We start from the raw sequence: 27825 nt of genomic DNA, 5'->3' as shown, positions 1-27825 counted from the left end.
GGCCTGAGTCGGGAAGTAAGTGTAATGGAATCCTACGCCAGTGCGCTCTGTTTACAGGAAGATATATTGCACAGTTAGTTTTGCATACTAAGTCTTGCATAGTTTGTTTTGTTTCGGTATGTTACATTGAAAGTGGCTAATATTGCGTTGATTTGATCACAATCCACACAGCAGAGTGCAACGTTGATAGTGTTAACTAAATGGGAAAATCAATCTCGTTCTTCTCTGCTCGCGTTTGTATTTTTTGTGCCCACGGAAGTTCCCCGGTCCCGCGTACGCGCAGTTTAGAGGGGACATTGCCGGTGTGTATGTAAATCCAAAATAAAAGTTACCATATTACCTACTAAAGTAAGGTAATATTGGTACTCAACGTTGCGCTCTACTGTGTGGATTGTGATCAAATCAACGCAATATTAGCCACTCTGACTGCATTTGTCTTCATATAACTGTTTCCACAGCTCTGCCCAGGGCCTCAGTGAAGATAGTCACTCCTCAGGGTCTCCTCTACCCTGGAGATACAGTCACTCTGCAGTGTGACATATCAGACTACACAGGCTGGACGTACGGCTGGTTCAGAGACAACCAAGAGCTTCTCATTCAGAACAGAAACACCATCACCATCTCACTCCCTGACCAGGCTGGTCAGTACAACTGTGATGGGAGGAGGAGCGGTCGGCCCCAGTATTCATATGGCAGCTTTTCTCTCCCCATCATCATCACTGGTGAGCTCTCTGTTTGTCTTCAATCTAGACTTTCTAAATTCAGAGCCACTGAGGGTTAATATAAATGTATACACTGTATACACAATTAATATAAATATACTGTAAACACTGTCAATTCTAACTGAATGGAGTCAACATACCATATGTAAAATAAACTTTAATTACAACGTTACAGAAACAGCTGAATTACCAGCCATGTATTAAGATGTTTTGTGCTCTGTTTCCTCAGCTCTTCCCAAATCTACACTGACTGTAAAACCCAACCCTGTGTTCCCTGGAGAGACAGTTACTCTGACGTGTTCAGTAGGGTCTGACAGTAGCTGGAGCTATCAGTGGTTAAAAGACAGGAATGATAATGTAGTATCCCAGTCTGTCAGACACACTATAACAGGAGACACCCTCACCATCAGTAGTGTTGCTGAGTCTGACCAGCGTCAGTACTGGTGTCAGGGAGAGATCCGGTCCAGATCCTTATCATCAATCATCAGTGATCCTGTCAGAGTCACCCTGAATGGTAAAAAATAAAAAATAAACAGTAGGGAGGCTATATACAGGGGGTACCGGTACAGAGTCAATGTGCAGGGGCACAGTTACAGTGAGGGGAAAAAAGTATTTGATCCCCTGCTGATTTTGTACGTTTGCCCACTGACAAAGACATGATCAGTCTATAATTTTAATGGTAGGTTTATTTGAACAGTGAGAGACAGAATAACAACAAATAAATCCAGAAATATAAATATACTGTGTACACTGTAAATTCTAACTGAATGGAGTCAACATTCCATATGTAAAATATACTTTTATCACAACGTTACAGCAACAGCTGAATTACCAGGCATGTATCCAGATGTGTTCTGCTTTATTTCACAGCTCTGCCCAAAGCTACACTGACTGTAAAGCCAAACCCTGCATACACTGGAGAGACAGTTACTCTGACGTGTTCAACACTGTCTTACAGGAGATGGAGCTATCAGTGGTACAATGACAGGAATGATAATGTAGTATCCCAGTCTGTCAGACACACTGTAACAGGAGACACCCTCACCATCAGTAGTGTTGCTGAGTCTGACCAGGGTCAGTACTGGTGTCAGGGAGAGATCCGGTCCAGATCCATATCATCAATCATCAGTGATCCTGTCAGAGTCACCCTGAATGGTGAGTAATTTTGTTGTCATGAAGATGGACACTATTTATATTGAGTCAATCATGTAGACATGGTCGTTTTGTAAGTACAGAACATCACCAGAAGTATGTGGACACGTTGAACATCTCATTCCAATATCATCGGTACTCCCTTTGCTGCTATAACAGCCTCCACTGTTCTGAGAAAGGCTTTCCACCAGATATTGGAACATTGCTGTGGGGACTTGCTTCCATTGAGCCACACGAACATTAGTGAGGTGGAGCACTGATATTGGGCGATTAGGCCTGGCTTGCAGTCGGCGTTCCAATTCATCCCAAAGGGTTGAGGTCAGGGCTCTGTGCAGGCCAGTCAAGATCTTCCACACCGATCTCGACAAACCATATCTGTACGGACCTCGATTTGTGCACGGGGGCATTGTCATGCTGAAACAGGAAAGGGCCTTCCCCAAACCGTTGCCACAAAGTTGGAAGCACAGAATTGTCTAGAATGTCATTGTATGCTGTAGCGTTAAGATTTCCCTTCACTGGAACTAAGGGGCCTAGCCCAAACCATGAAAAACAGCCCCAGACCATTATTCCTCCTCCACCAAACTTTACAGTTGGAACTATGCATTCGGGCAGGTAGCGTTCTCCTGGCATCAGCCAAACCCAGATTTGTCCGTCGGACTGCCAGATTGTGAAGAGTTCATCACTCCAGAGAACGCGTTTCCACTGCTCCAGAGTCCAATGGCGGCAAGCGTTACACCACTCCAGCTGACGCTTGGCATTGCGCATGGTGATCTTAGCCTTGTGTGCGGCTGCTCAGCCATGGAACCCCATATCATGAAGCTCCCAACTAACATTTATTGTGCTGCCGTTGCTTCCAGAGGCAGTTTGGAACGCAGTAGTGAGTGTTTCAACCCGAGGACAGATTATTTTTACGCGCTACGTGCTTCAGCACTCGGCGGTCCCGTTTTGTGAGCTTGTGTGGCCTTCCACTTTGCAGCTGAGCCATTGTTGCTCCTAGACGTTTCCACTTCACAATAACAGCACTTACAGTTGAAGTACCACGGCAGATCTACCATGGCAGACATTTGACAAACTGACTTGTTAGAAAGGTGGCGTTCTATGACGGTGTCACGTTGAAAGTCACTGAGCTCCTCAGTAAGGCAATTGTTCTGCCATTGTTTGTCTATGGGGATTGCATGGCTGTTAGCTCGATTTTATACACCTGTCAGCAACGGGTGTGGCTGAAATAGCCGAATCCATTAATCCAGGCATGAATTCAGATTTTTTGTGGTCTGTTTCCTCAGCTCTGCCCAAAGCTACACTGACTGTAAAGCCAAACCCTGCATACACTGGAGAGAAAGTGACTCTGACGTGTTCAACAGAGTCTCACAGTGACTGGAGCTATCAGTTGTTCAAAGACAGGATTGATAATGTAGTATCCCAGTCTGTCAGACACACTGTAACAGGAGACACCCTCATCATCAGTAGAGCTGGTGTGTCTGACCAGGGTCAGTACTGGTGTGAAGGGAACAGAGTGTCTAGACCCACATCTTCACTAACAAGTGATCCTGTCACTCTCACTGTTAAAGGTACATTACTTTGTTCTGTTCTCTCTCTTGTCATACAGATAGATAGACACTGTTGTTGTTGAGTCAATCATGTCGACATTTTTTGTGTGCCTGTAGACTATTCTGCCTCACTGAGATTTGAACCTTTCCCATCAAGAGGACATATCATGCAGCAGATCAGATCCATGTTTTCCAGATGCATCACACACATTTCTTGATTCCAACAGATAGTCGTCCGACGGCTACACTGAGTTTAGACCAAGCGAACGTATTCACAGGAGACAGTGTGACACTGACCTGTACAGTAGAGTCTTATGGATGGAAGTTTTACTGGTATAGACACAGACCAGACTCTACACCAGTAACCTCAACCTCTGGATACTCCTACACACTCAGCAGGGTCAGTGTCTCTGGTGGAGGACAGTACTGGTGCAGAGCTGGGAGAGGAGACCCAGTCTACCATACCCTGTACAGTGACCCAGTCCAGATACAGTGGGGAAAAAAAGTATTTAGTCAGCCACCAATTATGCAAGTTCTCCCACTTAAAAAGATGAGAGAGGCCTGTAATTTTCATTATAGGTACACGTCAACTATGACAGACAAAATGAGAAAAAGAAATCCAGAAAATCACATTGTAGGATTTTTAATGAATTTATTTGCAAGTTATGGTGGAAAATAAGTATTTGGTCAATAAAAAAGTTTCTCAATACTTTGTTATATACCCTTTGTGACAATGACACAGGTCAAACGTTTTCTGTAAGTCTTCACAAGGTTTTCACACACTGTTGCTGGTATTTTGGCCCATTCCTCCATGCAGATCTCCTCTAGAGCAGTGATGTTTTGGGCTGTCGCTGGGCATCACAGACTGGCTAGGCCACTCCAGGACCTTGAAATGCTTTTTACGAAGCCACTCCTTCATTGCCCGGGCGGTGTGTTTGGGATCATTGTCATGCTGAAAGACCCAGCCACGTTTCATCTTCAATGCCCTTGCTGATGGAAGGAGGTTTTCACTCAAAATCTCACGATATATGGCCCCATTCATTCTTTCCTTTACACTGATCAGTCGTCCTGGTCCCTTTGCAGAAAAACAGCTCCAAAGCATGATGTTTCCACCCCCATGCTTCACAGTAGGTATGGTGTTCTTTGGATGCAACTCAGCATTATTTGTCCTCCAAACACGATGAGCTGAGTTTTTACCAAAATGTTCTATTTTGGTTTCATCTGACCATATGACATTCTCCCAATCCTCTTCTAGATCATCCAAATGCACTCTAGCAAATTTCAGACGGGCCTGGACATGTACTGGCTTAAGCAGGGGGACACGTCTTGCACTGCAGGATTTGAGTCACTGGCGGCGTAGTGTGTTACTGATGGTAGGCTTTGTTACTTTGGTCCCAGCTCTCTGCAGGTCATTCACTAGGTCCCCCCGTGTGGTTCTGGGATTTTTGCTCACCGTTCTTGTGATCATTTTGACCCCACGGGGTGAGATCTTGCGTGGAGCCCCAGATCGAGGGAGATTATCAGTGGTCTTGTATGTCTTCCATTTCCTAATAATTGCTCCCACAGTTGATTTCTTCAAACCAAGCTGCTTACCTATTGCAGATTCAGTCTTCCCAGCCTGGTGCAGGTCTACAATTTTGTTTCTGGTGTCCTTTGGCAGCTCTTTGGCCTTGGCCATAGTGGAGTTTGGAGTGTGACTGTTTGAGGTTGTGGACAGGTGTCTTTTATACTGATAACAAGTTCAAACATGTGCCATTAATACAGGTAATGAGTGGAGGACAGAGGAGCCTCTTAAAGAAGAATTTACAGATCTGTGAGAGCAAGAAATCTTGCTTGTTTGTAGGTGACCAAATACTTATTTTCCACCATAATTTGCAAATAAATTCATTAAAAATCCTACAATGTGATTTTCTGGATTTTTTTCTCTCAATTTGTCTGTCATAGTTGACGTGTACCTATGATGAAAATTACAGGCCTCTCTCATCTTTTTAATTGGGAGAACTTGCACAATTGGTGGCTGACTAAATACTTGTTTTCCCCACTGTACATGTTACTGGTGAGTCCCCCCCCCCCTCCTCCCTCTCTGTGGATGACTTCGTCAACCACTTTGAAAAGAAGGTTGACGACATCCGATCCTCGTTTGTTAAGTCTAATGACACTGCTGGTCCTGCTCACACTGCCCTACCCTATGCTTTGACTTCTTTCTCCCCTCTCTCTCCAGATAAAATCTCGCGACTTGTGACTGCAGGCCGCCCAACAACCTGCCCGCTTGACCCCATCCCCTCCTCTCTTCTCCAGACCATCTCCGGTGACCTTCTCCCCTACCTCACCTCGCTGATCAACTCATCCTTGACCGCTGGCTATGTCCCTTCCGTCTTCAAGAGAGCGAGAGTTGCACCCCTTCTCAAAAAACCAACACTCGATCCCTCTGATGTCAACAACTACAGACCAGTATCCCTTCTTTCTTTTCTTTCCAAAACTATTGAGCGTGCCGTCTTTAGCCAACTCTCTTGCTATCTCTCTCAGAATGACCTTCTTGATCCAAACCAGTCAGGTTTCAGGACTGGTCATTCAACTGAGACTGCTCTTCTCTGTGTCATGGAGGCTCTCCGCACTGCTAAAGCCAACTGTCTCTCCTCTGCTCTTGTCCTTCTAGACCTGTCTGCTGCCTTTGATACTGTGAACCATCAGATCCTCCTCTCCACCCTCTCCGAGCTGGGCATCTCCGGCGCGGCTCACTCTTGGATTGCGTCCTACCTGACCGGTCGCTCCTACCAAGTGGCGTGGCGAGAAGCTGTCTCCGCACCACGTGCTCTCACCACTGGTGTCCCCCAGGGCTCAGTTCTAGGCCCTCTCCTATTCTCGCTATACACCAAGTCACTTGGCTCTGTCATATCCTCACATGGCCTCTCCTATCATTGCTACGCTGACGATACACAACTAATCTTCTCCTTTCCCCCTTCTGATAACCAGGTGGCGAATCGCATCTCTGCATGTCTGGCAGACATATCAGTATGGATGACGGATCACCACCTCAAACTGAACCTTGGCAAGACGGAGCTGCTCTTCCTCCCAGTGAAGGACTGCCCGTTCTATGATCTCGCCATCACAGTTGACAACTCCGTTGTGTCCTCCTCCCAGAGTGCGAAGTGCCTTGGCGTGACCCTGGACAACACCCTGTCGTTCTCCGCTAACATCAAGGCGGTGACCCGATCCTGCAGGTTCATGCTCTACAACATTCGGAGAGTACGACCCAGCCTTACACAGGAAGCGGCACAGGTCCTAATCCAGGCACTTGTCATCTCCCGTCTGGATTGCTGCAACTCGCTGTTGGCTGGGCTCCCTGCCTGTGCCATTAAACCCCTACAACTCATCCAGAATGCCGCAGCCCGTCTGTTGTTCAACCTTCCCAAGTTCTCTCACGTCACCCCGCTCCACCGCACACTCCACTGGCTTCCAGTTGAAGCTCGCATCTGTTACAAGACCATGGTGCTTGCCCATGGAGCTGTGAGGGGAACGGCACCTCCGTACCTTCAGGCTCTGATCAGTCCCTACACCCAAACGAGGGCACTGCGTTCATCCACCTCTGGCCTGCTGGCTCCCCTTCCTCTGCGGAAGCCTAGTTCCCGCTCAGCCCAGTCAAAACTGTTCGCTGCTCTGGCACCCCAATGGTGGAACAAGCTCCCTCACGATGCCAGGACAGCGGAGTCACTCACCACCTTCCGGAGACATTTGAAACCCCACCTCTTTAAGGAATACCTGGGATAGGATAGAGTAATCCTTCTACCCCCCCCCCCCCCCTAAAATAATAATAATTGTAAAGTGGTTATCCCACTGGCTATAGGGTGAATGCACCAATTTGTAAGTCGCTCTGGATAAGAGCGTCTGCTAAATGACGTAAATGTAAATGTAAATGTAAAACAGTTTTATGATAAACGGCTGCTAGAGCTGGAGTGTTCTGGTGTGAGTCTGGATCAGGAGAGTACAGTAATGCTGTCAACATCACAGTTAATAGTACGTCTATTGTACAACACTCACTAACATTTCTAGGATGTTCAATTCTGTAACTGAATGATTGCATCTCATAAATACAAGCTCATAAGATGTTGATGTATTGTGAGTGATGACTCCAGATTTACAGTATTATTTCTATATTATGTTACACAGATGGTGATGTGATCCTGGAGAGCCCTGTCCATCCCGTGACTGAAGGAGACTCTGTGACTCTGAGCTGTAGAAACCGGAAAGTCAGCTCAAACTTCAAAGCTGATTTCTACAAAGATGGAGTACTCATCAAGAATGAGACCACAGGAGAGATGACCATCCCTACAGTATCCAAGTCAGATGAAGGATTCTATAAGTGTAAATCTGGTCAAGGAGAATCACCAGAGAGCTGGGTGACAGTGAGAGGTCAGAAGAGCATCTCTCTGCCCAGGCTGCTGTGTGGTCTACTGGTGATGTCTCCCTTTCTACTGGTGTCCATCGTGCTGACGGTGAAATGCTGCAGGGCTCGAGGTGAGAACTTTCTTTCAGTGTATTTACAATCAGTTTATCCAGCTTGATAATCTCCTTCTTTATGTAATGCTCTCTGATGGGTTACATTTTATATTAGTGTAGAGTTGAAAGAGCAGATGGATCAGTTTAACTCTAATGCTACTTTCCATCCGTTATATTCCTGTAGGTTTGTGTTCAACAGTCAAATCTCCTCAAGACCAGATACGATGTGATGATGTCGTCGAACAGAATGAATCATCCGTGTGATCATTACAGTATGAACTGTTAACTGAACCATTTTTATGATTGATCAAGTTTATACCATTGATATGATCGTGTTTACTAAGTTTTATATCAGTTAATAGAATTTCACAAATGCTGAATGTAAGTTGACGTTTTCATCTTTTGGTGGCTTGATGTTTTCCTTTGTTATTGTTGACGTAGATTTTTCTTTACATATTACATTTACCTGTCTTTATTTCAGTTTGTTAATTAAACAATAGTGTAGTGCCTGTTTTAGAGTATGTGAATCTTTTGTGTTTATACTTGGTTGGTCGACCTACTATAACAGTTAAGATGGAACACGTAGCTATAGTTTGTTATTAAAAATGTATATATACATAATGCAGCTTTAATGCTTATATTTATATTAAAGGTAGACTCAGAGAAATGACGTTGCCACGAGTAGCACCGCAGATATTGAGATGAGTGAGATGCAATACTTCACTCTCACACAGTCACACACAGTATCTGTGCATATGTACGGGTTCACTTCACTCTGTTCACAGTGTGGTAGCCACAAGACCAAAACAGCGGAGAAGTTGAGCCTCATGCTTCAACACTCTTAGATGTTGTGGAAATTGAACCACTGTGCAGTTTACTTTCTACATCTACGTCATATCGCTGAGTCTACGTTTAAACTCCTTACTTTTTACTTATATAAATTTTTTCTATACTGTTTAGATTTGAAAGCATATATACATTTTCAACATGTAAGTCTTTTGAAAAATTCTTTCAATAGTTGTTATAGGAGCCAGATGAGTGTTCCACTATGGAACTTAAAATGGAAAAGGTGTGTTGTATTTTGTACTAGTTCTCATATATCAAATAAAAAGTGATTATTCACCACATAATTGTATTGCTTTGAAATATAACTTGATTTAAGGATGTATTCATTTTACTCTCTGTATTTCTGAGTTGAAACAATGCATTTACATCTTGAACGTTTCTATACATTTCTTATTATGTAAAGCAACACTTTCTAACAAAATCTCTATGCACCATAGTGTTGTCAGTCTATTGTAAATCACATTCAGATTTGACTTCTACTGATATGAACCCATACAGAAGTGTTCCATGTCTGTACTATTATGATGAGATAGAGAGAGGAAGGAATAAGAGGGCAGACCCAGTAGACTGAGGGCTTATGCTGTTGCTATGTGACCAATGACCATATTAGTTTCTATATTGTGATCCACTAGAATGTGGAGTAGTTACAGGCCTGTCCCTGAAGGGGGCGATAAGAAACCCCAAATGTTTACCAGACTATACCCACAAAAGGTGAAGTCTGACTGCTTTTCCCCTCTAACCTTTCTCTCTCTATTTATGTTTGATCCCTCACATGTTTCACGTGTGTCACAAACTCTACCATGTACCAAAATACACTTTCATATATTTAGAGGTAAATTGTTGAAAAAAATGGGAAAATTCTTAAATGTTCATTCACCCAGTTACAGCTTTGAATCTCCTCCCATCTCTGGTCTGTGGTAATGCATGTGAATGCCTCTGACGTACACACACACACGCGCGCGCGCACGCACACACACAAAATACATGACCAATTACCCTGCCACATCACATGAACAACACAATAACAAAGATATCTATGTAGACAGTATCTAACTAAACGTATCCCTCAGAACCATCTGATTAATGAACAAGTCAACCACCAAACCCTGAGAAGAGTCAGCTAGCTGACTGTGGTTTTGACACATGCTACTACTAAGCAGTAGTGTGTGTGAAGAGAAGGGGTGAGGAGGGGGAAGGAGATGGGGGTGAAGATGTATATTTGTGGGCAGTGGAACAACTGAGGTTAGCACACTAGGCTTGCAGGGAGGCCTACACTCAGTAAGGGATATCTATCTATCTATCTATCTATCTATCTATCTATCTATCTATCTATCTATCTATCTATCTATCTATCTATCTATCTGTGCATTTTAATTGCAAAAATGAAACAACCATCTGCACATTCTGATATCTAACTACAAGCTCTGATCTCATCTCAGATCTCTATTCTTATTTCATCCTCCTTTTATCCAATAAAGAGGAAGGAACCAGTGTGAGGCCATGTAGCTAATCATAAGAGGTTGGTCAGAAAATAAACACGCCAGTAACAGTTACTCTTTTTTCTCACAGTCTTTGTACATTTCTGTAGAATGTTTCTCTCTCTATTTCTCTGTGAGACGGTAAAGAGGCGTGAACTAATCGGTCTGTCATCTTAAAGGAAGTAGAGGGATTTGTCAGAAGAACTGTAGTTCAGAGATCGTTGGCAGGACAGAATGGAACACACCTTGCTCTGTGTGCTACTCTGAGTCAGTGTGTTTGTGTATCAACACTAATTACCTGATTTACTAAGGCTTTGATGGAAAAAAGGAATGAGACAATCATGTAAATTAAGACAGTTTCATGTTTTCGCATTATTTTGTGATTTATACCTTATTGATTAAAAAGTGTAAATGCTTAGTAAATGGCACCAGATGTAGGATCTTAATATGATCACTATTTTGTTGCTGACAATATTCCAGCCCTGCAGGAAATGCAGATGAGCTACATTTGAAGTCGGAAGTTTACATACACTTTGGTTGGAATCATTAAAACTTGTTTTTCAACCAATCCACAAATTTCTTGTTAACAAACTATCGTTTTGGCAAGTCGGTTAGGACATCTACTTTGTGCGTGACACAAGTAATTTTTCCAACAATTGTTTACAGACAGATTATTTCACTTATAATTCACTGTATGACAATTCCAGTGGGTCAGAAGTTTACATACACTAAGTTGACTGTGCCTTTAAACAGCTTGGAAAATTCCAGAAAATGATGTCATGGCTTTAGAAGCTTCTGATAGGCTAATTGACATAATCTGAGTCAATTGAAGGTGTACCTGTGGATGTATTTCAAGGCCTACCTTCAAACTCAGTGCCTCTTTGCTTGACATTAAAAGAAATCAGCCAAGAGCTCAGAAAAAAAATTCTAGACCTCCACAAGTCTGGTTCATACTTGGGAGCAATTTCCAAATGCCTGAAGGTACCACGTTCATCTGTACAAACAATAGTACGCAAGTATAAACAACATGGGACCACGCAGCCGTCATACCGCTTAGGAAGGAGACGCGTTCTGTCTCCTAGAGATGAACGTACTTTGGTGCGAAAAGTGCAAATCAATCCCAGAACAACAGCAAAGGACCTTGTGAAGATGCTGGAGGAAACCGGTACAAAAGTATCTATATCCACAGTAAAACGTGTCCTATATCGACATAACCTGAAAGGCCGCTGTAGTATCTGAAAGTCTATGATTTTGCTGACGTTTGCAAATGGTGTGATAGATGAACTTTACTCTGCTTTGCTGAAATATCTGGAAAGCATTACTACACAGGCTTCTTGGAATAGAGGACATTTGGAGATATGTGGAGGCCAGGGATTGGTCTATCAAAAACCACCCATCTTATGTTACATAGGATATAAATACCATGTTTTGAAAAAAGGACGGAAGGACAAGATATTAGAGATTGGGTCAGTTGTTCTCCGGACTTCTGCAGGAGTCTGTAAATTGATACTGTAATCTTTGATGTAATAAACCATTATAATCAAGGACAGTGTCAGCGGATTTCTTGTCGTCACAGCATGATCAGCATCGTTGTCTCGACACTACAGAATGGCGACGAGGATTTGGGACGTGTTGCGTCTTTTCTCAGCGTTCCATTCATGGGCTATGAAGTGACTCCCGCTCAAGAGGCATGCAGATAGGGTGAGCTTTCTCACAACTTTGGGCGCTGGTCGGTTCGTGTGCTGTGTGTGTGCGTTGAGGAGATGTACCGTCAAAGGACTTGTGTGTGCGCTTTGCTCTTATTTGCTGTGTGATGAGAATCCATTCTAAATTTCTAAATTTGTTTGCGTTGGGAACAACGCAAACAGGGGGAGTGTCCATAGGAATTGTTAACACTGGGCACACGGATATTTGGCTTGAATAAAATTAAAAGGAGTGTCCAGGAATAGCATGAAGGAATAAGGCCAGGAAATAAGGAAAAAGTATACTTTTAGGACGTCGCTGATTTAAGGAAGCCCTCAAACGAGGCGATCATTAAGATCGGCCATAAATCCTAGGAGAGTCACTAGGTTGACTTTCGGGTCAGTTCTGGGAACTGTGAGTTTGTGGAAGATACATTCAATTGCACGTTACCTCTCGACATATAGTTGACGAGGTACATGTTCGAAGTAACCTCTCATTGAATATCTGCAACTCGAGGTAGCAGAAATGTAGGAAGAAACCATGAGAAAGAAGGAGCGACGGTAGCATGCTTAGTGTATTGTATGAACGGATGCATTCCTCTTGAATTTTGTGTGTGTAAAAGGGGAGGTCTCTGCTGTGTGTCGACTAAACAGGGGTTTTAGTTTTTTGTAAGGAAATATGTTAGTTAAGGTTAAAACCTTATGAGTCTCCATTAGAGAGAACGTTAATAATTGTTAACTATATATGAGCCACCGGGAGGACCTTTGATTCTATAGAAGAGAACGTTTAATAATTGTTTACTATATATGAGCCCCTGGGAGGACGTTACGGTTAAAACCTTATATGAGTCTCTATAGAAGAGAACGTTTAATAATTGTTAAAAAACTATGAGCCCCTGGGAGGACGATTAGTTGTAATGGATAAGAAAATAACTATAAATCTGCAGATTAGAATAAGTGAAGATAAGAAACTTCGAAGTAGGATTTGTGTTCCATGTTCTGTGTTGGTTTGTGAGTTTTGTTAAATGTTACTGTTTGTCTGTGTTGGAAATAACGGAGGGACAGCTGGTCTGTCTGCTTTCTGTTGTTTAGCTTGGAGAGAGCTGCTTGGGAGAGCTCCTTTCACTCTGAAATCGCATTGGGGAATGAGCTGCGCATGCGTGGGATTTTATGAGTTTAGAGTTACGTAGAGCAAATATGCCATTCCCCTGCCTATACTGAGCTGCTGTGACATGCAGACAGAGAAGAAAGGGGGAGACTTACACAAATAAAGTAGTCTGTTTGTTAAATCGGCTGTTGCTTAACTATGAAACTATTTGATTGAGATCTATTGAATTTATAAATGAGAGATATGTTGACGGATTAAAAAATTAAAATAATTAAATAAAGAAATAAAATAAAATGTTATGGCACTATTTATAATATTCCTGAGTTAAGCTGTTTGCTTATTTCTTAGCGCGAATGTGAACATAGGTATGCATAAAATACTAAATTGTTGTCTGTTTCCTTTGTTCTTCTGTCATGTGAGAGACGAGAAGGAGGAGACAGAGAGAGAGAGAGAGAGAGAGAGAGAGAGAGGAGGTGCTGACCAGTGTGTCATGCGACAGTGTGTGCTGCCCCGAATCCAGTCCAATCAAGGCCAGTACTGCTCTGTTCACAAAACTTACTTTCCCATACAGGATATTGTGTGTGCCTAGCATATTTCATGTTGTGACAATTTAACAGGGACTTGGCAACAGACTGATCAATTGATGTAATTAAGAATTGCACATTGGAGTTTTTTGTGCATGGGTTGGTTTGATTAGAGTTGTGTTGGAAATCCAGCACTGACATTATTCTGTAAAATTAATTAAATAAAAAGTAATTAATTAATTTAAAAAAAAAAAAAGGAGGGAAACATAAGCTACATAGTCTAAAGTATTTTTTGGTTTACGAATTAATTGGTTTAAAATAATAATAATAATAATAAAAAATAATTCACAATAAAGGAATATAAAAGAGTTGTTACAATGGGAAAAAGGACAAACAGACACCTGCCCAGGGGTAAGTTACAACCCCTGCCCATTCCACAACGACCATGGTCTCACCTCTCGGTGGATTTCGTCACAGACCTTCCCCCCTCACAGGGGAATACTACATTACTGGTCGTTGTGGATCGGTTCTCCAAGGCCTGTCGTCTGCTCCCAATGCCGGGTCTTCCAACTGCCCTACAGACCGCCGAAGCTCTATTCACCCACGTGTTCCGGCACTACGGGGTACCCGAGGATATAGTGTCTGATCGAGGTCCCCAGTTTACTTCCAGAGTCTGGAGGGCTTTTATGGAGCGTTTGGGGGTCTCGTGAGCCTGACCTCGGGTTACCACCCGGAGAGTAATGGGCAGGTGGAACGTGTGAACCAGGATGTGGGTAGGTTTCTTAGATCGTATTGCCAGGACCGGCCGGAGGAGTGGGCGAGGTATGTCCCCTGGGCAGAGATGGCCCAGAATTCCCTCCGCCACTCCTCAACCAATCTAACCCCTTTCCAATGTGTGTTAGGTTACCAGCCGGTTCTGGCACCGTGGCAGCAGAGCCAGATCGAGGCTCCTGCGGTGGATGAGTGGATGCGGCACTCAGAGGAGACGTGGAACGCTGCACACGTCCACTTGCAGCAGGCTATCCGTCGTCAGAAAGCGAGCGCCGATCTCCACCGCAGTGAGGGGCCGGTGTACGCACCTGGTGATCGAGTCTGGCTCTCTACCAGAAACCTGCCCCTCAGCCTGCCCTGCCAGAAACTGGGTCGACGGTTTGTGGGGCCTTTTAAAGTCCTGAGAAGATTGAACGAGGTGTGTTACCGATTACAACTACCTATTAACTATAAGAACATTAACCCCTCGTTCCATGTGTCTCTTCTCAGGCCGGTGGTAGCTGGTCCACTCCAGGACGATGAGATAAGTGAGACTCCTCCGCCCCCACTTGACATCGAGGGGGCTCCGGCGTACACAGTTCGGGCCATCTTGGACTCAAGACGTCGGGTGGGGGGTCTCCAGTATCTCGTGGAGTGGGAGGGGTACGGTCCGGAGGAACGGTGCTGGGTGCCGAGGAGAGACATCCTAGACCCGTCTCCTCTGACTGAGTTCCACCGTAGTCATCCTACGCGCCCTGCTCCGCGTCCTCCTGGTCGTCCCAGAGGCCGGGGTCGGCGCACGGCTGGTACGGCGCGTCAAGGGGGGGGTACTGTCACGGTTTCGGCCGAGGCTGCTCCTCCTCCTTGTTCGGGCAGGCTTCGGCGGTCGTCGTCCCCGGAGTACTAGCTATCACCGTTTGATGTTTTCGCTGTCTGTTGGTTTTGTCTGATTGTGAACACCTGTGTCCTGTTTAGTTGATTATGTCCTCTATAAGTTTCCCGTTTGGTTAGTTTTGTGTTGTGTGTTATTGTTCGCCTGTCATCAGGTCGGCTCGTTGTTTGTTTGTTGTTTTCCCTGTCGTCGCACTGTACTGTTTTCGTGCGCCTTGGTATACTAGCCTTTTGCGCATTGTTGCGCATCGTCCGCCTCTTGTTTGTTTTGAGGCCAGTGTTTTGTATATTTTTGGTTGTGTTCAGTAAAGTATTGGACTTAGCTTCTGTGTCTGCGTTTGACTCCTTCACCACATCTACATCAGCCGTTGTGACACGTAAGGACAACAAAGTCAAGGTATTGGAGTGGCAATCACAAAGACCTAACCTCAATCCTATAGAAAATGTGTGGGCAGAACTGAAAAAGCATGTGCGAGCAAGGAGGCCTACAAACCTGACTCAGTTACACCAGCTCTGTCAGGAGGTATGGGCCAAAATTCACCCAAACTTATTGTGGGAAGGATGTGGAAGGCTACCCGAAACGTTTGACCCAAGTTAAACAATTTAAAGGCAATGCTACCAAATACTAATTGAGTGTATGTAAACTTCTGACCCACTGGGAATGTGATGAAAGAAATAAAAGCTAAAATAAATCATTTTCTCTACTATTATTCTGACATTTCACATTCTTAAAATAAAGTGGTGATCCCAACTAATTGGTCTGTCATCTTATAGGAAGTAGAGGGGTTTGTCAGAAGAACTGTAGTTCAGAGATCGTTGGCAGGACAGAATGGAACACAGTATGCAGAAATCGCTCTGCCATTTTCTGGTTGCTAAAATTCTAATAGTTCACCTGATTTCAGTTTATGTGACAAAACAAGCAGGTATAGTGTAGAGAATCATTGTACCATCTAAACCGCTGTGAAAATATATTTTCCATAAGGAACAATTTTGTGTTTTCAGCTGTTTGAAGCTGGTGTTTAAAACCAAAAGTAAAAGATAAACAAACAAAACTTAAAAACGGAAACCATTGAAAAAGTGAACATAGAACTGATCTTCCGCTTCTTATATTTGCTTTCAATGAGAATGACAGATCTATACCTCACATTTCCATGTGAATTTTGTCAGGTCTCTCAAAAAGTTACATATTGCAGCATTAACAGTATTGCACTTTTCATGTAGCCTACTTTTGGCCAGCTAATAGCCTAACCACCAATCAAGCAACATTATGGACTAAATGTTAAAATCCTGTTGCTGCAGGATTCTTTTGCTGTGACAATATCGTATATATTAAGATTTTATATCTGTATATGAGGTGGGGTTGAATGACCACCTTCCATTGAAGTTGCATCTCTGTGAGAACCTGAGTTTATATAGAAGATGCCATGCAGACCTGTGTAGTGTGGTGGTGTGGTGTGCATTTAACCAGGTCACCACTCAGGAACTAAAGAGTAGCGCTAACTCAGTGGTTGCAAAATGTGCTGTCAATGACAATGAATGCAAAATGCTATATTTGTTGGATGTGTTCTAGTATAAAGTTGTGATTATTGTAAATGGTTGAGAGTTCCTTCGCTACTGTTATAGTTAACTGTACTAAGAGATTGTGTGGTTTTTGGTCTCTGTACTTTCTCTATGTCCAGAACAGCAGGTTTACTTTTATTGGGATGAATCTATTGATGGAGGCAGAGCTGAGCTATATTCACTAGATGGGCCAGCTGCAGTCTAACTTGTCTACATATCAGGGGAAAAAAATGTTAACAAAATACGCTTTTTGGTCCGAATTTAGGGTTAGGCATGAGGTTAGAAGTGTGGTAAAAGTTAGGGTTAAGGTTAGGTTTAAAATCAGATTTGATGACTTTGTGGCTGTGCCAGCTTGTGACTACCCTGCAGAGCTGCCTCCAGTACATGAGTCATCCTAATAAATGCAAACCTGCTGCAGAACATGTCAATGGCCATTTAAAGTTGCAGTCCGTAATTCACCCTGCCACTTGTTGTGGTATACGGCTGAAGAATGGGGCTATACTAATTAATTCATGTACATTGTTTGTTTACACGGACATTGTTAACAAACATTGTCATAAAATAACAGTATATTTTGTGTTATGATGAGATATTTACATTTACATTTTAGTCATTTAGCAGACGCTCTTATCCAGAGCGACTTGAGATATGACAGTTGTACTACCCTTACGGAAAAAACACATGAATTTCACATGTGATCGCATGTGATCATGTGATCTTGTGAGAAGTTACTGTGATAACATAATTAATAATGATTGGATTTATATAGTGCTTTTCTACCAACTGAGTTACTCAAAGCGCTTTACATAGTAGCGGGAAACTCACCTCATCCACCAGCAACGCGTTGCACCCACCTGGGTGATGCACGGCGACCATTTTTGTGTCAGAACGCTCACCACACATCAGCTATTAGGTGGAGAGGTGAGGAGTGATACAGTGCCTTCAGAAAGTATCCATACCGCTTGACTAATTCCACATTTTGTTGTGTTACAGCCTGAATTAAAAATTGATTAAATTATGTATTTTTCTCAACCATCTACACACAATACCCTTAATGAGAAAGTGAAAACATGTTTTTAGAAATGTTTGCAAATGTATTGAAAATGAAATATCAAAACATCTAATTTACATAAGTATTCACACCCCTGAGTCATTACTTTATAGAATCACCTTTGTTAGCGATTACAGCTTTGAGTCTTTCTGGGTAAGTCTCTAAGAGTTGTCCACACCTGGTCTGTGCAACATTTGCCCATTATTCTTAAAACAATTATTCAAGCTCTGTCAAATTGTTTGTTGATCATGGCTAGACAACCATTTTCAGGTCTTGCCATAGATTTTCAAGTAGATTTAAGTCAAAACTGTATCTCAGCCACTCAGGAACATTCACTGTCTTCTTGGTAAGCAACTCCAATGTAGATTTGGCCTTGTGTTTTAGGTTATTGGCCTGCTGAAAGGTGAATTCATCTCCCAGTGTCTGATGGAAAGCAGACAACCAGATTTTCCTCTAGGATTTTGCCTGTGCTTAACTTAGTTTCTTTTTTTATCCTGAAACACTCCCCAGTCCTTAACGATTACAAGCATACCCATAAACTGATGCAGTCACCACTTGAAAATATGAAGAGTGGTACTCATTATTAATGTGTTGTATTGGATTTGCTCCAACCATAACAATTTGTATTCAGGACAATAATAGTATTGCTTTGCCACATGTTTTGCAGTATTGCTTTAGTGCCTTGTTGCAAACAGGATGGATGTTTTGGAATATCTGTATTCTGTACAGGCTTCCTTCTTTTCACTCTGTCAATTAGGTTAGTATTGTGGAGTAACCACAATGTTGTTGATCGATCCTCAGTTTTCTCCTATCATAGCTATTCAACTCTGTAACTGTTTTGAAGTCACCATTGGCCTCATGGTGAAATCCCCGAGTGGTTTCCTCTCCAGCGACTTAGTGAGGAAGGACACCTGTATCTTTGTAGTGACTGGGTGTATTGATACACCATCCAAAATGTAATGAATAACTTCATCATGTTCAAAGGGATATTCAATGTATGCTCTTTTTATTTTTACCCATCTACCAATAGGTACCCTTCTTTGAGAGGCACCTCCCTGGTCTTTGTGGTTGAATCTGTGTTTGAAATTCACTTCGACTTAGGGACCTTACAGATACAGTTGAAGTCGGAAGTTTACATACAGCTTAACCAAATACATTTAAACTCAGTTTTTCATAATTCTTGACATTTAATCCTAGTCAAACTTCCCTGTTTTAGGTCAGTTAGGATCACCACTTTATTTTAAGAATGTGAAATGTCAGAATAATAGTAGAGAGAATGATTTATTTTAGCTTTTATTTCTTTCATCACATTCCCAGTGGGTCAGAAGTTTACATACACTCAATTAGTATTTGGTAGCATTGCCTTTAAATTGTTTAACTTGGGTCAAATGTTTTGGGTAGCCTTCCACATGCTTCCCACAATAAGTTTGGGTGAATTTTGGCCCATATCTCCTGACAGAGCTGGTGTAACTGAGTCAGGTTTGTAGGCCTCCTTGCTCGCACATGCTTTTTCAGTTCTGCCCACAGATTTTCTATAGGATTGAGGTCAGGGCTTTGTGATGGCCACTCCAATACCTTGACTTTGTTGTCCTTAAGCCATTTTGCCACAACTTTGGAAGTATGCTTGAGGTCATTGTCCATTTGGAAGACCCATTTGCGACCAAGCTTTAACTTCCTGACTGATGTCTTGAGATGTTGCTTCAATATATCCACATAATTTTCCTTCCTCATGATGCCATCTATTTTGTGAAGTGCACCAGTTCCTCTTGCAGCAAAGCACCCCCACAGCATGATGCTGCCACCCCTGTGCTTCACGGTTGGGATGGTGTTCTTCGGCTTGCAAGCCTGCCCCTTTTTCCTCCAAACATAACAATGGTCATTATGGCCAAACAGTTCTATTTTTGTTTCATCAGACCAGAGGACATTTCTCCAAAAAGTACGATCTTTGTCCCCATGTGCAGTTGCAAACTGTAGTCTGGATTTTTTATGGCGGATTTGGAGCAGTGGCTTCTTCCTTGCTGAGCGGCCTTTCAGGTTATGTCGATATAGGACTTGTTTTACTGTGGATATAGATACTTTTGTACCTGTTTCCTCCAGCATCTTCACAAGGTCCTTTGCTGTTGTTCTGAGATTGATTTGCACTTTTCTCACCAAAGTACATTAATCTCTTGGAGACAGAACGCGTCTTCTTCCGAAGCGGTATGACGGCTGCGTGGTCCCATGGTGTTTATACTTGCGTACTATTGCTTGTACAAATAAACATGGAACCTCCAGGCATTTGGAAATTGCTCCCAAGGATGAACCAGGTATACAGGCAGTACAGGATGGGACTCAGGAAGCACCGTTGTGGGGCCCCAATGTTGAGAATCCGTGTTGAGGAGATAATGTTGCCTACCTTCACCACCTGGGGGCTGCCTATCAGGAAGTCCAGGACCCAGTTGCATTGGGAGGAGTTAGTCCCAGTGCTGTGAGATTGCTGGTAAATTTAGTGGGCACTTTGGTATTGACGGCCGAGCTGTAGTCGATGAACAGCATCCTCACATATGCATTCCTCTTGTCCAGGTTGGTGAGGGCAGCATGCAGTTCAATGGCCATTGTGTCGTCCGTGGATCTGTTGGGGCGGTAGGGGAATTGCTTTCCAATGTAATCATTTATGTCAAAGTGTTCCAAATATGAAAGTTGAAAACATTGAGACTGCGTGACATTCTGGGGATATCCTAACGACAAATTTTAGTCTGCAGTGCATCACCTGTGAAATGTAATGTGAAAAATATCCACATCTGAAACTTAATATGAAATTCCATCACAAGTGAAGTATTCCAAAACCACATGGTTTTACATGATTTCACATGTGAAAGGTTATGTCATCACATGTGAAGATCCACATGTGAAACTTCATGTGAAATATCATCACGTTAAGTGTTCCAAAACGTGATTTCCTACATGTGGAATCATGTGTTTTTTCCATAATGGTAAGCTAATGAGGTTATTAAAAGTTATACTCTTTTAGAATTAATGGCTATTATTCCTTTAAAAGTGCAAACATCTATGTAGAAATCACAGATTGCTCCTTTAAAATAAAGCTCAGGAAGATTTGGTAATCAGTAACATGAATATGGCATGTTGTTATTTATTCCAATCTAATATTGGTGAAATGTGACTTTCTTTGTTGTAGTGCTGAGTACACTCATCAACTCAGGACACTCTGAAGATGATGATGGTAGATATTTGTTCACTTCATCAAGCCTCCATCTCTTAATGCTTCATTCTATTTCTTTATTTGTGGATTATTAAAGTTGCTTTTGGCTGGATATATTTTGTGTTTTTAGTGTCTCAAAATAACATGTAAGTCAATTGTATCATGCTGGTTTGATTTTGATCAGGAGCGGCAAAGGCTGTTCTGACCATACACCCCAACAGCTCCCAGATATTCAGTGGAGAGTCTGTCACTCTCAGATGTGACGTACAGGGGGGAGGAGTCACTGACTGGAAATACACATGGTACAAGAATGGTAATTCGGACTCCTCCACTAAGAAGAATAAACATGAGATCAGTGATGCTAAGATTTCTGACAGTGGTGACTACATTTGTCTGGGTACACATATTGATGAGCAGCACCATTCTGGGTGGAGTGATGTAGTCACACTGAAAGTGACAGGTAAGTCATCTAATTTCTCATTCACATCAGTGCCTCCATACTTATAACCACTTCATTTGGCACCATTTTAAGGATTCTATTTAGTTGTTTAAAAAATGTATGTTGTGTGTTTCTGCAGCTCTGCCCAAAGCTACACTGACAGCAGAGCCAAACCCTGTGTACCCTGAAGAGACAGTTACTCTGACGTGTTCAGTAGGGTCTGACAGTATCTGGAGCTATCAGTGGTACAAAGACAGGAATGATAATGTAGTATCCCAGTCTGTCAGACACACTATAACAGGAGACACCCTCACCATCAGAAGAGTTGCTAAGTCTGACCAGGGTCAGTACTGGTGTCAGGGAGAGATCCAGTCCAGATCCATAAAATCAATCATCGGTGATCCTGTCAGAGTCACCCTGAATAGTAAGTTATTATGTTGTCATACAGATGGACACTATTTATATTGAGTCAATCATGTAGACATGCTCTGAGTGTAAGTACACTACATCACCAAAAGTATGTGGACACGTTGAACATCTCATTCCAAAATCATGGGCATTATTCTGTAGTCGGTACTCGCTTTGTGCACAGGGACATTGTCATGCTGAAACAAGAAAGGGCCTTCCCCAAACTGTAGCCACAAAGGTGGAAGAACAGAATCGTCTAGAATGCCATTATGCTGTAGATTTAAGATTTCCCTTCACTGGAACTAAGGGGCCTAGCCCGAACCATGAAAAACAGCCCCAGACCATTATTCCTCCTCCACTAAACTTTACAGTTGGTATTCGGGAAGGTAGCTTCTCCTGGCATCCACCAAACCCAGATTTGTCCGCCGGACTCACAGATGGTGAAGCGTGATTCATCACTCCAGAGAAAGCGCTTCCACTGCTCCAGAGTCCAATGGCGGCAAGCTTTACACCACTCCAGCCGATGCTTGGCATTGTGCTTGGTGATTTTAGGCTTGTGTGCGGCTGCTCGGCCATGGAAACCCATTTCATGAAGCTCCCGACAAACAGTTATTGTGCCGACGTTGCTTCGGGAGGAAGTTTGGAACTGGGTAGTGAGTGTTGCAACCGAGGATAGATTATTTTTACACGCTACACGCTTCAGCACTCGGCGGTCACATTCTCTGAGCTTGTGTGGCCTACCACTTTGCGGCTGAGCCGTTGATGCTCCTCGACATTTCCACTTCACAATAACAGCACTTACAGTTGACCGGGGCAGCTCTATCAAATTTGACGAACTGACTTGTTAGAAAGGTGGCATCCTACAACGGTGCCATGTTGAAAGTCAATGAGCTCTTCAAATCAAATCACATTTTATTTGCCACATGCGCTGAATACAACAGGTGAAGACCTTACAGTGAAATGCTTACTTACCTTAACCAACAAAACATTTTTTAGAAAAATAAGTGTTAAATACAAAATAGATGAGTAAAAAAGAAAAAGAAGAAATAATTAAAGAGCAGCAGTAAAATAAAATAACAGTAGGGAGGCTATATACAGGGGGTACCGGTACAGAGTCAATGTGCAGGGGCACAGTTATATGTAACTGTTTGGCCATTCTACTGCCAATATTTGTCTATAGAGATTTTATGGCTGTGGGCTCGATTTTACTTTTGTATATATCGTGTAAAGTCTCAAATAAATAGTTACCGTACTACTTACTGAAGTCAGATCATACTTTGGAAAGATTGGTGCTCTGACTGCTTTTGTCTTCATATAACTGTTTCCACAGCTCTGCCCACGGCCTCAGTGAAGATAGTCACTCCTCAGGGTCTCCTCTACCCTGGAGAGACAGTCACTCTGCAGTGTGACATATCAGACTACACAGACTGGACGTACCGCTGGTTCAGAGACAACCAAGAACTTCCCATTCAGACCAGAAAAAACACCATCTCTCTCCCTGACCAGGCTGGTCAGTACAAGTGTGTTGGGACAAGGAGAGGTCGGCCCCAGAAGTCATATCTCAGCTCAGCTCTCCCCATCATCATCACTGGTGAGCTCACTGTTGGTCTTCAATCTAGACTTTCTAAATTCAGAGCCACTGATGGTTAATATAAATGTATACACTGTATACACACTTAATATAAATATACTGTATACACTGTAAATTCTAACTGAATGGAGTCAACATACCATATGTAAAATAGACTTTAATCACAACGTTACAGAAACAGCTGAATTACCAGCCATGTATTAAGATGTTTTGTGCTCTGTTTCCTCAGCTCTTCCCAAAGCTACACTGACTGTAAAACCCAACCCTGTGTTCCCTGGAGAGACAGTTACTCTGACGTGTTCAACAGAGTCTCACAGTGACTGGAGCTATCAGTGGTTCAAAGACAGGAATGATAATGTAGTATCCCAGTCTGTCAGACACACTATAACAGGAGACACCCTCACCATCAGTAGAGCTGGTGTGTTTGACCAGGGTCAGTACTGGTGTGAAGGGAACACAGTGTCTAGACCCACATCTTCACTACCAAGTGATCCTGTCTCTCTCACTGTAAAAGGTACATTACTTTGTTCTGTTCTCTCTCTTGTCATACATATAGATAGACACTGTTGTTGTTGAGTCAATCATGTAGACATTTTTTGTGTGCCTGTAGACTATTCTGCCTCACTGAGTTTTGAACCTTTACACATCAAGAGGACATATCATGCAGCAGATCAGATCCATGTTTTCCAGATGCGTCACACACATTTCTTGATTCCAACAGATAGTCGTCCGACGGCTACACTGAGTTTAGACCAAGCGAACGTATTCACAGGAGACAGTGTGACACTGACCTGTACAGTAGAGTCTTATGGATGGAAGTTTTACTGGTACAGACACAGACCAGACTCTACACCAGTAACCTCAACCTCTGGATACTCCTACACACTCAGCAGGGTCAGTGTCTCTGATGGAGGACAGTACTGGTGCAGAGCTGGGAGAGGAGAGCCAGTCTACTATACCCTGTACAGTGACCCAGTCCAGATAAATATTACTGGTGAGTCTAAAACAGTTTTATGATAAACGGCTGCTATTGTAAATGGATATAAAGTAATATAAGGTGTAATATTTGGTCTGCTCATTGTAACAATTATAGCTAACATGAGTAGACCTTTTGATAAATAAAGACATTTACAATTGTGCAACTGTTTATTCAGTTAGTTGTCTGTGTTGTGTCTGTGCAGAGAGACCTGTAGCTGTTCTGACCTTCCAACCCAACTGGACCCAGATATTTAGAGGAGAGACTGTCACTATGAGATGTGACATACAGGGAGGAGACACTGACTGGCAGTATGAGTGGTATACGAATGGTTATTCAGTCTACTCTAATACGAAGTCTGAGTACAGAATCAGTCCTGTCTACATGTCTAACAGTGGTTCATATACCTGTAAGGGTGTAAAGGGAAGCAAGTTCTCCAAGACCAGTGATGCTGTACAACTGACTGTGTCTGGTGAGTCTATCTAATCATGTAAACATCTCCATGGTTAACTAGAATCATTGCTAAGACTGAAAGTTTCAAACCTGTCCTCTGTCTGATCACAGTTCAACCCAAGGCTGTTCTGAGTATCTATCCTCAGTGGCTGAACCCTGGAGACTCAGTGTCTCTGAGCTGTGAAGTTGACAAGACGTCTACAGGCTGGAGGTTCTCCTGGTACAGGACGGTTCCCACTTTAACAGAGCAGTCCTACTCTTTTGAGCATCTACCAGAAGCAGACAATGGGACTACCGAAGACTCGTACACTCTGATCCCTGCTGGTCCTAATCACACAGGAGGATATGTGTGTAGAGCTGGGAGAGGAGACCCATTCTATGACACACTCTACAGTGAACCTCAGTTTCTCTGGTCAGGAGGTAACTAACTGCATTGAAACTGTATTGAATCATATTTAAGTTACCCTCATGTGTGTATATAACTATAGGTTTGACTCTGTCTCTCTTTGTTTCAGATCTGCAGCCTTCAGTGTCTCTCAGAATAAGTCCCAACGCAACACAACACTTTACATAAAAGTCTCTCTCACTGAGCTGTGAGGAGAAGGGGAACTCTACTGGATGGAGACTGATGAGCTACAGAGAGAGAGGAGTGAGGTCATGGTGTGTCTCTAACTGGGGATCAATAACAGGGTCCACATGTACCATCAGCTACACATTCACATGGTCCAGTGGAGTGTTCTGGTGTGAGTCTGGATCAGGAGAGTACAGTAATGCTGTCAACATCACAGTTAATAGTATGTCTATTGTACAACACTCACTAACATTTTTACATATATATGATAGGATGTTCAATTCTGGAACTGAATGATTGCATCTCATAAATACAAGCTCATAAGACGTTGATGTATTGTGAGGGATGACTCCAGATTTACAGTATTATTTCTATATTATGTTACACAGATGGTGATGTGATCCTGGAGAGCCCTGTCCATCCCGTGACTGAAGGAGACTCTGTGACTCTGCGCTGTAAATACCGGACAGTCAGCTCAAACTTCAAAGCTGATTTCTACAAAGATGGAGTACTCATCAAGAATGAGACCACAGGAGAGATGACCATCCCTACAGTATCCAAGTCAGATGAAGGATTCTATAAGTGTATATCTGGTCAAGGAGAATCACCAGAGAGCTGGGTGACAGTGAGAGGTGAGAAAACATTTATGATCACAAGTTAGTTACCTTTTTATTATCTGTGTGAAAAACATGTCATTTAAGTGTTGATGTTAATATAGTTTTAGATTTGCACTCCCCTAGAAAATATGATCTCTCTACTAAATTGTCAAAAGATGGGCCATCCTACTTTCTTTTCATGCTCTATACTCTAAACCTATATAACCTCTATCAGAGTCTGTGCTGTTCTCTCTCCAGTCTCTCCAGTCGTAGCTCCTGGATCCTCTACATCAGTCCTAGTAGGAGTGGTTGTGGGTCTGGTTGTTGCTGGTGTTCTACTGGTCATTCTCCTGGTCCTGCTGTGGAGAAATCAAAAGAACAAAGATGATACTTTGGCTGTTTCTCATTTAATACAAAACATTATATTACATGTTTAGGAGAGACATTTCTAAATATACGTTTTTGAAGAAAGTTCAGTACATAACACAATGCGTTTGTCATTACAGGTTCCCGTTTCATCAGAATATTCTGGTGAGTACACCTGTCTCTCAACTATATTGATATGTACAGTATAACATCTTCTCTGTGCTTCCTATGCTGAGTATCTCTCTCCCTGTAGGCCCCCTCAGCCCCAGAGCACCAACCAGGACCCCCACCAGGACCAAGGATCTACCCAGGGCCAGGCTCCTGATACTGGGTATACACATCAGCAGCATGGTCAGTCTCTCAGCCCAGACCTCTACCACTCTCCTCTCTCTGTAACCTCATACACTGGCTCATCAACATCCACTTTGTTTACAACATGTTACCGTACAATGTGTCCCTAGTCAAGTTAAGGGATAATCAACCTAACTAACCTGCCTCTCTCTTCTATGACCAACAGGTGGCACTAACATCTACGATACGATCAATCCCTCAGACAACAATGATAATGGTAGTGTAATGTAATGTTTTCAGTATGAATGTGTAGTAGCCTGCTTCTCTTCATTTAATATGATATGTAGAGTTTGACTAAGTGGAGGTGTTTGTGTATTATGTCTCAGATGCTGCTGGTGCTTCTGCTGCTGGACCAAGTCATGTGACTTACGCCCAGATTCAACTGAACAAGTTGGACAAGAAAAAGAAAGGTGACTCTCAACTGTGACATATATTGAGAAAAAAATTGTAGCAGTGTATCTAAGATGAGTTACAATGTGTACATATATATACACACACACTACCGTTCAAAAGTTTGGGGTCACTTAGAAATGTCCTTGTTTTCGAAAGAAAAGCAAATTATTTGTCCATTAAAATAACATCAAATTGATCATAAATACAGTGTAGACATTGTTAAGGTTGTAAATGGATATTGTAGTTGAAAACGGCTGATTTTCTATGAAATATCTACATAGGCGCACAGAGGCCCATTATCAGCAACCATCAGTCCTGTGTTCCAATGGCACATTGTGTTTGCTAATCCAAGTTTATCATTTTAAAAGGCTAATTGATCATTAGAAAACCATTTTGCAATTATGTTAGCACAGCTGAAAACTGTTGTGCTGAATAAAGAAGCAATAAAACTGGCCTTCTTGCGACTAGTTTAGTATCTGGAGCATCAGCAATTGTGGGTTTGATTACAGGCTCAAAATGGCCAGAAACAAATAACTTTCTTCTGAAACTCGTCAGTCTATTCTTGTTCGGAGAAATGAAGGCTATTCCATGCGAGAAATTGCCAAGAAACTGAAGATCTCGTACAACGCTGTGTACTACTCCCTTCACAGAACAGCGCAAACTGGCTCTAACCA

The 27825-nt window shown here is 42.7% G+C and overlaps 1 long non-coding RNA gene and 1 pseudogene across 2 annotated transcripts in view; both read left to right on the top strand.

The window, feature by feature from the left end:
- LOC311112647 (Fc receptor-like protein 5) overlaps positions 1-26314 on the top strand; it is a 193788-nt pseudogene extending 167474 nt beyond the window's left edge. Inside the window, exons 4-12 of the transcript in view lie at positions 7589-7936; positions 8103-8176; positions 21278-21467; positions 21586-21870; positions 24627-24893; positions 24986-25294; positions 25390-25668; positions 25835-26077; positions 26277-26314. The product of the transcript in view is annotated as an Fc receptor-like protein 5 (transcript). The remainder of the gene's footprint in view (positions 1-7588; positions 7937-8102; positions 8177-21277; positions 21468-21585; positions 21871-24626; positions 24894-24985; positions 25295-25389; positions 25669-25834; positions 26078-26276) is intronic.
- A 389-nt stretch (positions 26315-26703) lies between these two features.
- On the top strand, positions 26704-27168 carry LOC311112941. Its single transcript, XR_014610942.1, has 3 exons — positions 26704-26758; positions 26925-26975; positions 27085-27168. It is a non-coding gene; the product is annotated as an uncharacterized lncRNA (long non-coding RNA).
- The last annotated feature ends 657 nt before the right edge of the window (positions 27169-27825 follow it).

The sequence above is a fragment of the Coregonus lavaretus genome (assembly GCF_964263955.1).
Source record: "Coregonus lavaretus genome assembly, chromosome: 39".
NCBI lineage: Eukaryota > Metazoa > Chordata > Actinopteri > Salmoniformes > Salmonidae > Coregonus > Coregonus lavaretus.
The sequence above is the reverse complement of the archived record's forward strand: the minus strand, read 5'-3'. Positions and strand labels throughout refer to the sequence as shown.